The following is a 12878-nucleotide window of genomic DNA, read 5'->3' as shown; positions in this document are numbered from 1 at the left end:
AAAATGATTCGATCAAGAGATCTTTCAAACTTGATCCAACCCCTGAAATAGTGATCTTCCATGCTCAAGCTCACCCAGCTAAAGGCCAAGGAGAAAAGGTAATAGTACTTACATTTACAACCCAGCCACTAGTAAGACCAGAAATGGTGCACCAACTTGACAGACCAATTGGGTATTATCAAGCACAGAAAGGTAAAGGTAAGGGAAAAAGGAAGAGGAATTCTCCTCAACGAGTTGAGCCAAAAGAGGGAGAAATTTAGGCACCTCCGTAGCAAGGAGAAGAAAATGTACAAGGGTCAAAAAAATTTGAAACTACAAAAACCCAAGATAATCCTCAAGTACCACCAGCTGAGCAAGGACAAGGAGGAGATGAAGTGGAAATACAAGAAATACCTCAATAATAGGTACAAGCCTCCCTCTCCACACCTAATAATAGGAGAAAGATTAAGACTCCGATGAAAAGGAGAGAAAAGGTGATCAAGAAAGTAATTATTTTCCCATCAGTCCTCAAACCTATTCCAGAAGAAGCAGAAAAAGAGGATGATGAGGATGAAGAGGATAATATACCTTTGAACTAGATAATTTTTCTCATAAGAGATAAATATTTGGAAAGGAGAAGAAGCTCCACCATCACACCTCCATCTATTCTTGAGCAACCCATCCAGACTACAACATTAGAAGATGAAATGTAATGGTGGATAGATGAGTAGGATGTAAAGGGCACTGATGTCTTTTAGCTATTAGATTTTGATTTCATGCCCATGGGTATTGAATTGGTCAGGGATAAGATAAGGGACACTCCAACCAGTCAACCTTAATAGGAGGATTGAAGTCAGCTGCCACCCGAACCACAAGGACCTGAGGTGGTTTCATCATCTTCATTACAAGTCACATTCTATGTAGACAAGGGATCAACTACCCCTTTGCCTCCAAGAATAGAAGAAAAAAAAGTTTGAGTAGAACAATAGGAAGAGCCACAAAAAAAATCCATTCAGGAAGTGTCAGAAGAAGGGCAGATAAGTGAACAACCTCAGCAAACTTCCCAAGACATCGAGGTGAGGACTGTGGGCTCTACAAATATAGAAATTCTCAATGCAAATCTTTCACAAAAGGAGAAGACTTTAGAAAGGAGTGATAAGGGGAAGAGTATAGCTAAGCAGATTCCTTCATCCTTGAAAGGCAAATCTCTATTGGAGCATATCCCAAGGTGGCTGAGAAAAAAAGTAATAAGGAATAAGAAACAACAATTCACCACTAAGGAGGAGGATAGAATGGAATTGATTGAAATGCTGACAAAGCCTGAATCACCTCCAAAAGATGCACAAGAATTAGCCTTTATCATGAGTGATTAGAGCCAGGACTTATTTGCACATGTGGCTATCCCTCCTCCACATTCAAACATTGAAGAATTGATGCCATGGGATTATCAAATCAAGGAGGTCATGATTAGGAAGCCTACCTTGGATACCATAAGCTAATGGTTACAACAGGTATGAAGGAGGTATTCAAGAGCTTGGAGAAAGATGGGGTGGAATTAATAACACTTTGGCAGCAAAATGAAATCTTAAAGGGATATTTCAGAGAATTTGTTGGCCCCTTGGATCCCACAAACCTTGAGGACACTTTGAATGCATCAATTGAAAGAAGAGATAGGGGTGTGGTATAGTTGGACCCATTTTTGAGAGCTTATCAGCAATAGCAAGAAATTTTTGAGGAAAAGGGTGTACAAACCATTCAATGAAATCTAACGCTATTACACTTTATGCAGGAGAATGTGGATAGGATAGTAGCCATTTTGAATCAAGATTTTTGTCTAGTGGATGAGATACATACCTGGGACAAGGATTTGCAAGCATTACAAGCAATTAAAGGCCAAAGGTATCAAATGATGATGGGTGTATATAAAGCTGAGGAGTTAGAAAAGATAGATTATTGGATTGAAAAGATTGTGGATGAGAATAAAGTAATGGAGACATTACATGTGGAGATTCACAAGCTCAAGGAGCAAGCCTAAGAGAAAATTTTGGAAGCTGAGAAGCATTATAGTGATGCTTGTTTAGATATTTTTGAGGATGATGCATGAGACAAATTAATACTAGTAGAGGTAGTAGTGGAGAAATTCTAGAGAAATTTTGAGGAGGCTAAAAATTATGATGATATTAGGTAGGTTTTCAGGACAGAAGAGGCTTTGTTAGAGTTTGATGTAAAACTCAAAGATTTTGCGGATTTCGTATCAAAGTTGGCAACTATAGGAAGAAAGTGAAAGATAAATATGCAACCTTAAATTTTCTAGATGCAACTCAAGTCACCGAGATCATTAATAAATTCAAGTGAAAATACCTAGATATAGCTTTGGTATAAAGGGGAACAAAACCCAAAAGCTACAATTTCAATTTTGACACTTAGTAAAATTTTGCATTTTTTGGAGCCTGCTTCTAAGGTGCACTTTTTTAGTAGAGTCATAGAAGATTTTGAGGAATTCAGAGGTGCACCAATATTTAACTACCAATTTTAAATTTAGAGCTTTCCATGCATCAAAAATGCATTTTGACAACAGTTTAACTCCTATAGACGCCTAGTGAAGAAGCAGTTCCTATTTTTGGCACTTTCAAACACTTTTACATCAACTGAAGTTTTTCTCTTTCATATTTTCTCATGATTTCTTTTTTTGATGATATTTAAAGGCTCATGTATCCAATTAATGATATAAAATGGATGGAGTCCTACTTAGCACCAGTTAGATAGTCAGTTTGTACATAAATAGATTTTTTTTATTAGTTTAGAAGAATATGATTGCATAAAGATATCTCCCACTCTCAACAGAAATTGAGGAGAATATTTCTTATAAATACAAGAATTTAATAAGTAATCAAGTTCATCATTATTTTGCAATAATATATGATTTTGATGCTTGCATTTGGAGTGTAGTGATTCTTGCCTAAGTGTGTTATATTTTGTGAATGTGTGTTCATGAAGTGTAATTAAGCCAATAGTTTTATTGCATTGTTTTGGTTGTGTGATCTTTTAATTTTGGTTTTTTCTATGGGTTTACAAATTCTATTAGCATACTTAGTTTGAGAATAGATCATCATATTATTCCTACATAACTTTGTGTCTCGCATGAGCACACTTTTTGTGGCCTTGCAATCTGATGAAAAGTGAAACATCTTACAGTTACTAAATTCTCATTGACAATTGCATCAGTGGAATTAAGGAAGCACTACTCCTATTTTCATTAGTTATCCATTGATCTTTTCAAAAGCTTAACTCGCAGACATGTTGTTACCATAGCTTATGTTTGTTAGGATTTTACTTTCATGTTATTTGCTTAAACTTCTTGTCACCCTATCTTTGTTGTTTGCCTTACTAACCCCTTGGCTAAATTATGAATTCATATAGTTGCATTGTTAGATTGCATTCATCTTTAAAATATAAAATACAAAAAAAAAAAAAAAAAAACTTTTTGTGTGGTTATTCCTTTTTGAGATAGCAAGCTGATCATACCTCTTATCCAAATTGTTTCAAAACTAGAAAAGGCCTCCTCATGAACATTCACATTTATCTTCAACTGAGTGGATTCCATAGGTTGCAATATCATCGAAGACCTTGGAGTTGATCCTCAGATTAGCTTTTCAAGAGAGGATTTTGAAAGGATTCTTATCATTAAGCATCATGGAAAATGATAGCTAAACAATTACCTTCTCCATGAGTATTTCCTAAAAGAAAGAAGAAAAAATATTAGAAACACCCTATAACACATCTCTTAACTTCTTGGTTACCTTGAGTTGATCCAAGGAATGGTGAGAAGGGGGAAGCTTCCCTTAAAGGTGGGAGAGACTTTATTTCACATGTTATGGTTGGTCTACCTATTCTATGACTGAATTTGCATGAATTATCAATTGTAAAATATCCACCCAACAATTTTTGGCAATTCTACTGGGGACATGGTGTACATTTGACATCCTCATGCTTTCATTTGAAGCACACTCATGTCCTTCTTCATTGTAAATATTTATTTTAATTTTATTCCTTGTAATTGTTTCAAGAATTTACCAAGGACATGTAAATGGCCCAAGGTCCTTGGGGAAATGCTTTTGGATCTTTGAATCTAGCTTTGTCTCTGCATGTTGTTCTAGATTGCTCATGAAAGAATTTTCATAGATTTTTTGGTGATGAATGAAAACATCCTAATGAACATATTGTTGCTTTCTACATTACATGTAATGTTCATGTTGTTGGATATAAGGGTGTGTTTGTTGTTTACTCTAAAGGAAATTCTAATATTGTCAATTAGTGCAAAACACCTAGTAATTAACTAGGAAATGTTTGTCAGTCATCATTGTGATCGAGCCACTATATAAGTTGACTTATTCAATAGCAAAGTAAATGAAGTTCAATTAGTGCTGAGGAAAATATAGTTGTTGAACACATACAAGCATTTCCAAGCATTTCAATAGTTTCCAAGTGATTCAAGCGGCAATACACATGAAGAAATCCAAAAGGTAAACTCAATTATAGTCAAGTGAAGTTTATGCCAAAGAACAACATGTTGGAACAAGTTGTGGCGAGTGCCAACAGCTATTTGAGCTTAGTGGCATAGTTTGATTTATTTGAGTTTGGAATGACACAAACTCATATGTAAACTATTTTACCAAGTTGGAATCCTACTTATATGATCGAGGAGTCAATGATAGAGGTAATTACACCTATAATTATGGATCATTAATCCCTATGTTATGTGATTAGCCAATGAAAAAAATGGAAAGGTCAAGTGGAAAAAGGAATGAATTGTGATCCTTGATTAAGATATAGAAGCTTCATCAAACAACTATTTAAGGATGGTTTCAGACCTAATTTTAGTTGTTGTGAGTTAGAAGTTTGGATGCAAAGTTGAAGGTAAATTCAGTGGAGTTAAGTGTTAAGGAGGACTAAGGCAATCAAGCAGTGCAAAGAGAAGTTATTGAAGATTGATCATAGAGAGGTAATATAAGATTATTTAGAGGTGATTTGTCATTAGAATTCAAGTGCAAACCAAAGGATCAAGGTACTCTTACATTCTAATAGGTGTATCAGGGAAAATCTCTTAACAGAGTGGTCCTAACAAGCCTATGTAAATCTCCTAACAAAGTTCCCACTTAATTGTGTAGTTTAAATCCTTTAACTTTGTAGCCCTAACAAGCACACTTTATTGTTGTAGTAGTTAAGATTTGTGGGTGTCATCCCCGCCATAATTTTTCCTTTACCTTGTAGGGTTTCTTTATTATCATATCTAGTGTCATGTGTTGATTTATTTCTTATGTGTGTTATTCATGTTATTGGGAGTTAGATCTGATATAATATGTTCATATATCATGTTTCATGCTAAAGTTAAAGATTAAGGCATAGATGTGTATGGTGAATTAAGTGTGAATATGATTCATGTTTGAAGTAGTGAAAGTTTTATAAGATCTTGATTCAACACCCCCACCCCCCTTAGCATCTTACCTTCCCTATTAGATTTCCAACAATTGGTATCAGAGCCCAATTCTCTAAGCAAGAAGTCCAACCACTTGAGAGTCAAAGATCTTGGACATAGAAGCCTACAAGTTGAGAAAGGTTATTGAGAATCAAAAGATTGATTTGCAACTTGCATTTGAGCAAGTCATGGGTGTAAAGGATAAATTAAATAAAATTGTAAATAGTAGGAAGGAAATGGCTATACAAGAAAGGGAGCATTGAGGACTTCTATGATGAAGGTAGATCTAGTGAAGTTGATGCAGCAATAGCAAATGTGTTGGAGAGGAACCATCCTAAATGAAGAGGTAATAGCACTAAAAAAAACATGAAATATAGTTAGTATGGCTATTTGAAGTAACTGAACAAAAGAAAAAAGATGAAGAAGATAAGGTAATGGTTAAAGAAGACAAAAAGGAAAATGACTACAAGTCTAGATGAAAGGATTAATGAGGTACAAAGGCTAACCCACAGTCAATTTGACATGGTCAATAAATTACTAAGTGCTAATCATGAGATTGTCAGGAAGGTGGAAGAGATTACAAATCTAAGATCTAAGAACAATCAACTAAAGTTGTGTTGAGAGCTTGGAAAGAAATCATGAAAAGAATGAATAGATATGGAGTGGTTATGAGACAATTGGATGAACAAATCATAGCACAAATAAGACCTCATGACACTATTGGGCTTGGTTATATCGAGTTCATATCATCTATAGAGCTAGGAGAGTTAGCAAAGCATGGAGAACAAATGAATGTTAAGAAAAAGAAGCCTACATGCTATCACTGTGGAAAAATAGGTCATACAACAAATGTTTGCAGGAGTAAAATTGGTAAGTCAAATTCTAAGCCTTAATTCAATGATAATTGTTTCAATTGTAACAAGCATGGACATTAATAACATGAATGTAGATCAAAGACCAGCAAGACATAAACCACATCTATATTTGAAGGTTATTGTTGCACATGTCAAAATGAAAAGTATTGTCATAACGTACAAGATTGTAGATCTAGAGAAAAGAATACTAAAGGTCAAGGTAAAGCAACTAAGCAAGGCGATACTATAAATTGAGATTACAATACTTGGGTTACTTGTCCATTATGTGGAACATATGGACATATTGTAACAAATTGTGCAAGGATACATCTTAAAGGAAGATTAGGAAACTGGAGGAACTTTGGACCAGTATGTTTTAATTGTCAGAAGGTTGGTCACCTAAGAAAAGACTACATGAACTGGGCACCAGTATCAAATAATGAAGAGAATAATGGAACAAAAAAGGTCAATACTAAAGAAGCGAGAATCCAGACAAATCAAACCTATAAAAATAAAATTGAAGGAGAAACTAGTGCAAATGGTGAAGTTGTGATCACCCAATCCAATAGATTAGCTGATTCCACCACCTCAAACTAGACAAAGAGGTATGTATGGAACTGTATTCTAAATTTTCTAAATCATACATCATTTCCTAAGATTGAAAGTGAAAAATTCCAAATATGCATATTGTTAGATGCATAAGGACAAATTTGAAGTTTGAACCAACTAATATGTGGAGACGAGCTGATAAGATAGATATGGTCAAGTGTTAGTATTAAAGAATGAAAGGGTTTAAGCAGCTGAGTGTGATAACTATTATGAACTAAGTTACAATACGAAGCGAGTTGAAGGAAGTGCAAAGTGTGTTTGCCAAATTTTGTAGTGAAAGCCAAGACAACTGTCATATGCCCACCATATGTATGAAGCATTTATGAGGCCCTAAAATTGAATTTTTGACCCTATTAATGAATTTTATCAATCATTTTGAACACCTTGCGTTTGAGATTCCAAAGAAAAGTAGACTTAGAGTGATTTTTGAGTGAAGCTAATTGATTTTTGTGAAGATTCTACAGCATGCCATTGACAACTACAGTGATTTGAAAGTTGTGTTATCACAGAGTGAAGTAGTGTTCAAGTTTGAAACCCAAAACATAGAAATGGCATCTAGTTCAATAATCAAGAAGGGAAATACATCAAAGGTTAGTGATATGCAACTAATTCATAATGAAGTAGTGAAACCACCAAATTTTAAAGCTTATGCTAAGATTGCATTGAAGGATGATGCATTTGATGCCCTGTGATCCATCCCACCTAGGGTTATATTGATCAATGATGTTAGGCCATGTTAGACATGTAAAATTAGTGTGATAGGTGATTTTGAGCTTAGAAGTATGTATGAAAGATTACACATTGATGATAATTTGAAGGAGGAACACAAACATATCATTGTGGCCAAATTCACATGTGCCCTAGGTTTCCTAAAAGTTTTTAAGGTTGAGTGGATAAAGATTGTCTTAAGCCATATACATGAGATGAAGTTATGGCTTCACGGTGCACCAGTGGAAATTACAAAGTAGATTATACACTGAGTGACTGGATACCCCATAATTAACAAAGTTAAAACTATCAGATGTCAAAGAAAAGAAATGATAGAGACCAATACACTGGAAGTGTGGAATAAGCATGGCATCACAATTTCTATTATTCAAGATATCAAGACAAACTACATTGTGAGGGTAATAGCTTGCAAATTCTATCAATTCAATAGACTAGAAACCATTCTATGTGTTTCAATTTATGTCGCTTAGAAAATTGCAAAGAAAGGTCACTCATACGACCTAGCTGAGCTTCAATTACAATAGTGGGAGGAAAACCTAAGAAGTATCAGGAAGGCCAATAATACCATGTGTAAGTTTGGTTCTTTGTTGATTTTTTATAATTTTCTATTTGCAAAACTCTTTCCCTACTAAATGAAATGTAACTTGGAGTAAGAAGAAGTCGATCACCCAATAAATTAATGAGTTTATCAATTAGTTGGGCGATGATTTTGAGACTATGATGGATGGATACTTTGATGAGTTTAAGCATAAAATGAAGAAAAGGTCTAGGATACCTAAGTCTTTGGTTGATAAGTACTATGAAATCATTTGGTTATTAAATTGACATCAATGAAGCAGTTGCAATAATTACAGCATTGTTGGATGAACTAATTTATAAAGAAGTTGATCTATTTAGTACATATGAAATTGCAAAGGTAAAGATCATGATAGAAACAAAGGTTACCACACTAAACAAGAAAATAAAAGGGATGATTAAGAACTTAGAAAGAATTTTGGGTGAAGGTGTCGGGAAGGAGCCACCACTACTTATCATAGAGGGAAAAGGAGAAGATATATCCAGTGATGAAGAAGAAGATGAAGGAGACAAAGAAGAAAGAGATTAAGAAGAAGGAGATCAAGAAGAAGAAGAGGTTGAGAGTAAAGGAAAATAGATAGTTGTGTTCAAGCCACATAAAACTAAAGGCAAGGAGGAGTCCAATCCTACCCTTGAGATAAAGAGAGTAACAAGAAAATAGACTCAGGAAACATCTATGGTAGTTGTCAAGCCACAGAAAAAGGGAGTAGTGAAAGTGACATAATGTAGGTACGCTCTGATACCACTTGATGAAGGTATGCTCTGATACCACTAACGAAGGGCCACACCACCCTTACCAACTCACAACCAAGAATGCAACAATATGAAGACAATGAGATAAAATGCTTCCCAAGTAACCTCCTTGTTTCTAAACCGCAGTCACTAGATCTTCTCCAACTTTATCCAAGATCCAAGAGTAAACTGCCTCACATTCGGCGCTCTGTCTACACACTCACAAGTCCATCACAATCCTACTGTAAACTACCTCACATTCGGCGCTCTGTCCACAGACTGAGGAAAACTCACTCTTCACTTCCTCCTCCTCTTTCACACCTTCTAACTTTCCAAGCTTTCCAAGCTTCCACTAATCAAGTTTCTCCTTCTCAAGCTTCTCCTTGAGCTTGATTAGAAATGCTCATATGCCTTGCTTAAATAGGCATTTACCAACCAATGCATGACTTATCCACAAGCTTCTAGAATTCCTCCACAACCTTCTACAACTTCCACAAGTTTCTACAATATTCATAACTTTCTAGAATTCTACCCACACACCTCAATAAATGGAATGACAACCATTTATTTTGTTTATCTTGTTTTATTATGCTACCTATGCATCTCAAAAATAGAAATACTCTTTTCCTTTCTTTTCTCCTTTTTCCTTATTTATTTTTTAATCATTTCTCCTTTAATTTTTGTCACTTTCTCTCTCCTCCACAATTTTTTTTTTTTTTCCAATTTTTTTTTTCAATTTTTTTTTTTCAATAATTTTTCCATGCAAGATGCTCCTACATCATGACACAACTTACTCAAGGAAGGACTGTAACAAAGAGAAAATTTAATCTTGAAGGGGTCGAGTCAAGCCAACTAGTAAACAAGCCTAGGATAAGGTTCATAGTTTCCAAAGAAAATGATGAGGAGGACAAAACATAATCTAAGGATACAAGCCAATTTACAATGGTTGTGCACAAGAAGCCTAAGACAATTGATAAGGTATGTGAAAATATCAGAGGTTGTGTAGGCTTGTGTTGATGTCACTTAATTAAGTTTGATAAATTGAGTGATGAAGATAAGAACAAAGTAGAGAAAGAAATGTTAGATATGATGGAAAATTTTAAGTATACACCACTAGAGTTAGGGAATATGATACCCAATGAGCTCTATTGTAGAGTTTATGAAAAATGAAAATGGAGAGATAAATAAGAGAGGGTACACTTACCCAAGTTATGTCTGAGCTAAATAAGAAGAAAATTGCAAAATCAATGAAATAATTCAATGATAGATTTGTACCTAAGAGGAGGGCTTTCCAAATTTTGAAGAACAAGATTGAACCTATTGTTGAGGAAAGAAAATTAATATGGAAGAAGATGTAAGGACTAATTCCCGATGATGAAGAAAAGAGTGAGGAAGAAAAAGGTGAATAGGAACAGTTAGAGTTAGACAACATGGAAGATATTCATGATGGTCAGGATAATCTTGTTGATACATTCAACAATTTACTACAACTAAATGAAGAGAAAACTAAGGCAATGGTCATTTATAATGAATCAGAGAAAATCCCTAATAAAAATTTGTTAAGATAAGGGACAATCAAAAAAGAATCAAGGAAGGAGAGTAAAGACCTTGTATAGACTGAGTCAGTGCATATGCCAACTCGTGATAAGTTGTTGGACCCCAATCTTATGATTGTGCAAGTGAAAGACTATCCAAAGATTAATGCACAAGAGTCCATGCAATAGGTAGAAAATACACCTATTATCACTTATGTCCCAGTTGTTATAGTTAGCCAAGAATAAGGACAAGAATGTTAGAGTAAATAATTAATTATTAATTATTTATTCTATTACTTAAGCTTACTTAGGTTAATGCATATTTAGTATTTAATGCATGTAGTGGTTGTTGTTGACAACTCGGGAGTTTTCTCCTTTTTTAGCATATTCCACTTTCTGAGGATATGTGCTGAGTTGTCGTTTTTGTCCTCTACCTCCTTCCAGCTTGTTCTACAAGCTTCCATGAGGCCTTTTTAAACGGTCTCTCTCTCATTGTAATTAATTCGATTCACATAGCAATTTCATTTTCCTATTGTGAAATATTTGCTCTTGCTCTTTCGGTTTCTCTTCAGCAAGCTATTTGCATGTAGGTGATCTTGGCGACTGCGGAGTTGGATTTCATCAACTCCTACATGGTATCAGAGCCTCCCTGTTGCTTCTTGTTTGAAGGATTTGTGAAGCCGTGATTCGAAGTCACAAACCCTAGTTTGTTTGTGCATTTTTTCTTCAAATCAGGGCTAGAGCGAATTTTTGGAGCACTTTCAGCCCAAACGGACATCACCATTGGATCCGGAAGGCCGTTTGCAGTCAGGATTCATATAAAGCTTGTCATTTTTGGAGACAGAGCTCCGGGAGGCAAATTTTTTTTGGCTGGAGGCACTTCCGTACGAATCGTACGGACGCAGCGCGAATTTTTTTTAAAAAAATATATATATATATTATCGGGCGCCGCCGCCGCGCCACCGCGGGGCCGCCGCCCCGCCACCCGCGCGCCGCCCGCAGCGGCCGCAGCAGGCAGCGCCGCCCGCGCTCTGCCGCGGCTCCTCCCGGCTCCGCCTCCTCCTGTCCGCCGCCCGGGCGCAGCGCCTCCGCCACCGCAGACAGCGGCGCCGCCGGGTTTTCCTCCCGGGCGCCACCGCCACCGGCGGTTTCCACTGCTCCGCCGCCCTGCGGCCTCTCCAACCACCGACCGCCACGTGGCTGCTTTTGACGTCATATTCCGGTTTGCTGACGTCACTTTCCAGGCATATGACATCATTTCCCGGTAATCAGATTTTTTTTTCGGCGACAGGTCTGTGACGGGCATACGGCCGTCAAATTTATGCCACTGTTTGTAATTTTCCAGCAAGTGCATTTTTGGAGCAGCAGTCGGTTTTTTGGCTATAACTTGAGCATACGGAGGTCTTTTTCCGATCCGAAAGAAGCGTCGGAAAGCTGACTCAGAGACGGACGCATTGGTACTAGTTTCGCACGATTTTGAGTTCGTTTGACCTTCCATTTTTGATGTCAAATTAGAGGATTTTTCTGCACAACAAATCCAGGTTCCTTTCCAGTTTTTTTGCTCTCCTTAGTTGTTTTTTTGTGGTATTTGGGAGATATTTTTGTACGTTTGTGGGGGGGTGTCTTTCTTTTCTGTAATTTACTTCAGTTAAGACCCTTCTACTTCCGTCTTCTTCTTTCTCTCAATGGCGGATCCATCTATATCCCGTCTCACACCACACAACTACCACACATGGAAGGCACAAATGACTAGACTTCTAATGTCAAGAGGTCTATGGTCTTGTCTGGATGAGCATCAGCCCAATCTCCAACACCCTTTTGAGATTCTACAACACAGGAACAAGATGGATGAAGCCATGGGGCTTATTGCACTCAACATTTCAGACAGCTTGCTGTTTCACTTGGATGGTTTGACTACTCCACGAGCTTATTGGCTAAAATTTCAGACTTTGTTTGGACAAGTAAATGAGTTTCGGGCACTTCAGCTAGATGCAGAATTGACTTCTTTGACACCTGATCACTTTCCCACCATTGAGGACTTCTTGATGAAGTTCAAATCTCTACGTACACTTTTGCAGGGATGTGGGAAGAACAAAACAGATGATGAGTGTATCTTTTTGGTACTCTCAAAGTTAAAGGGACAGTATCAGATCTTCTCTTCCACTTTCTACTCCACTATGGATGCCTTGGGTGATAGACATAGGATGCCTTCATTTGAGATATTTTGTAATCGGTTAACCCGTGAACAATCGAAGATTACTCAAATGGATTCACTTTCAAGTTCTCAGTCACAGGTATTGCTTTCCAAGGTTACACAGGAACAGAAGTTGAAGCAGCTATCAGATCCCTCTTCTACTAGTTCATCATCTTCTAACAAGAAGGAGAAAA

At 36.6% G+C, this 12878-nt stretch overlaps 1 pseudogene; it reads right to left on the bottom strand.

Moving 5' to 3' along the window:
* LOC149537953 (uncharacterized) overlaps positions 1–11796 on the bottom strand; it is an 81184-nt pseudogene extending 69388 nt beyond the window's left edge.
* Positions 11797–12878: the final 1082 nt, after the last annotated feature.

Source organism: Cupressus sempervirens, chromosome 9 (genome assembly GCF_028749045.1).
Source record: "Cupressus sempervirens isolate cs-2001-9-10 chromosome 9, ASM2874904v1, whole genome shotgun sequence".
Classification (NCBI taxonomy): Eukaryota; Viridiplantae; Streptophyta; class Pinopsida; order Cupressales; family Cupressaceae; genus Cupressus; species Cupressus sempervirens.
The sequence above is the reverse complement of the archived record's forward strand: the minus strand, read 5'-3'. Positions and strand labels throughout refer to the sequence as shown.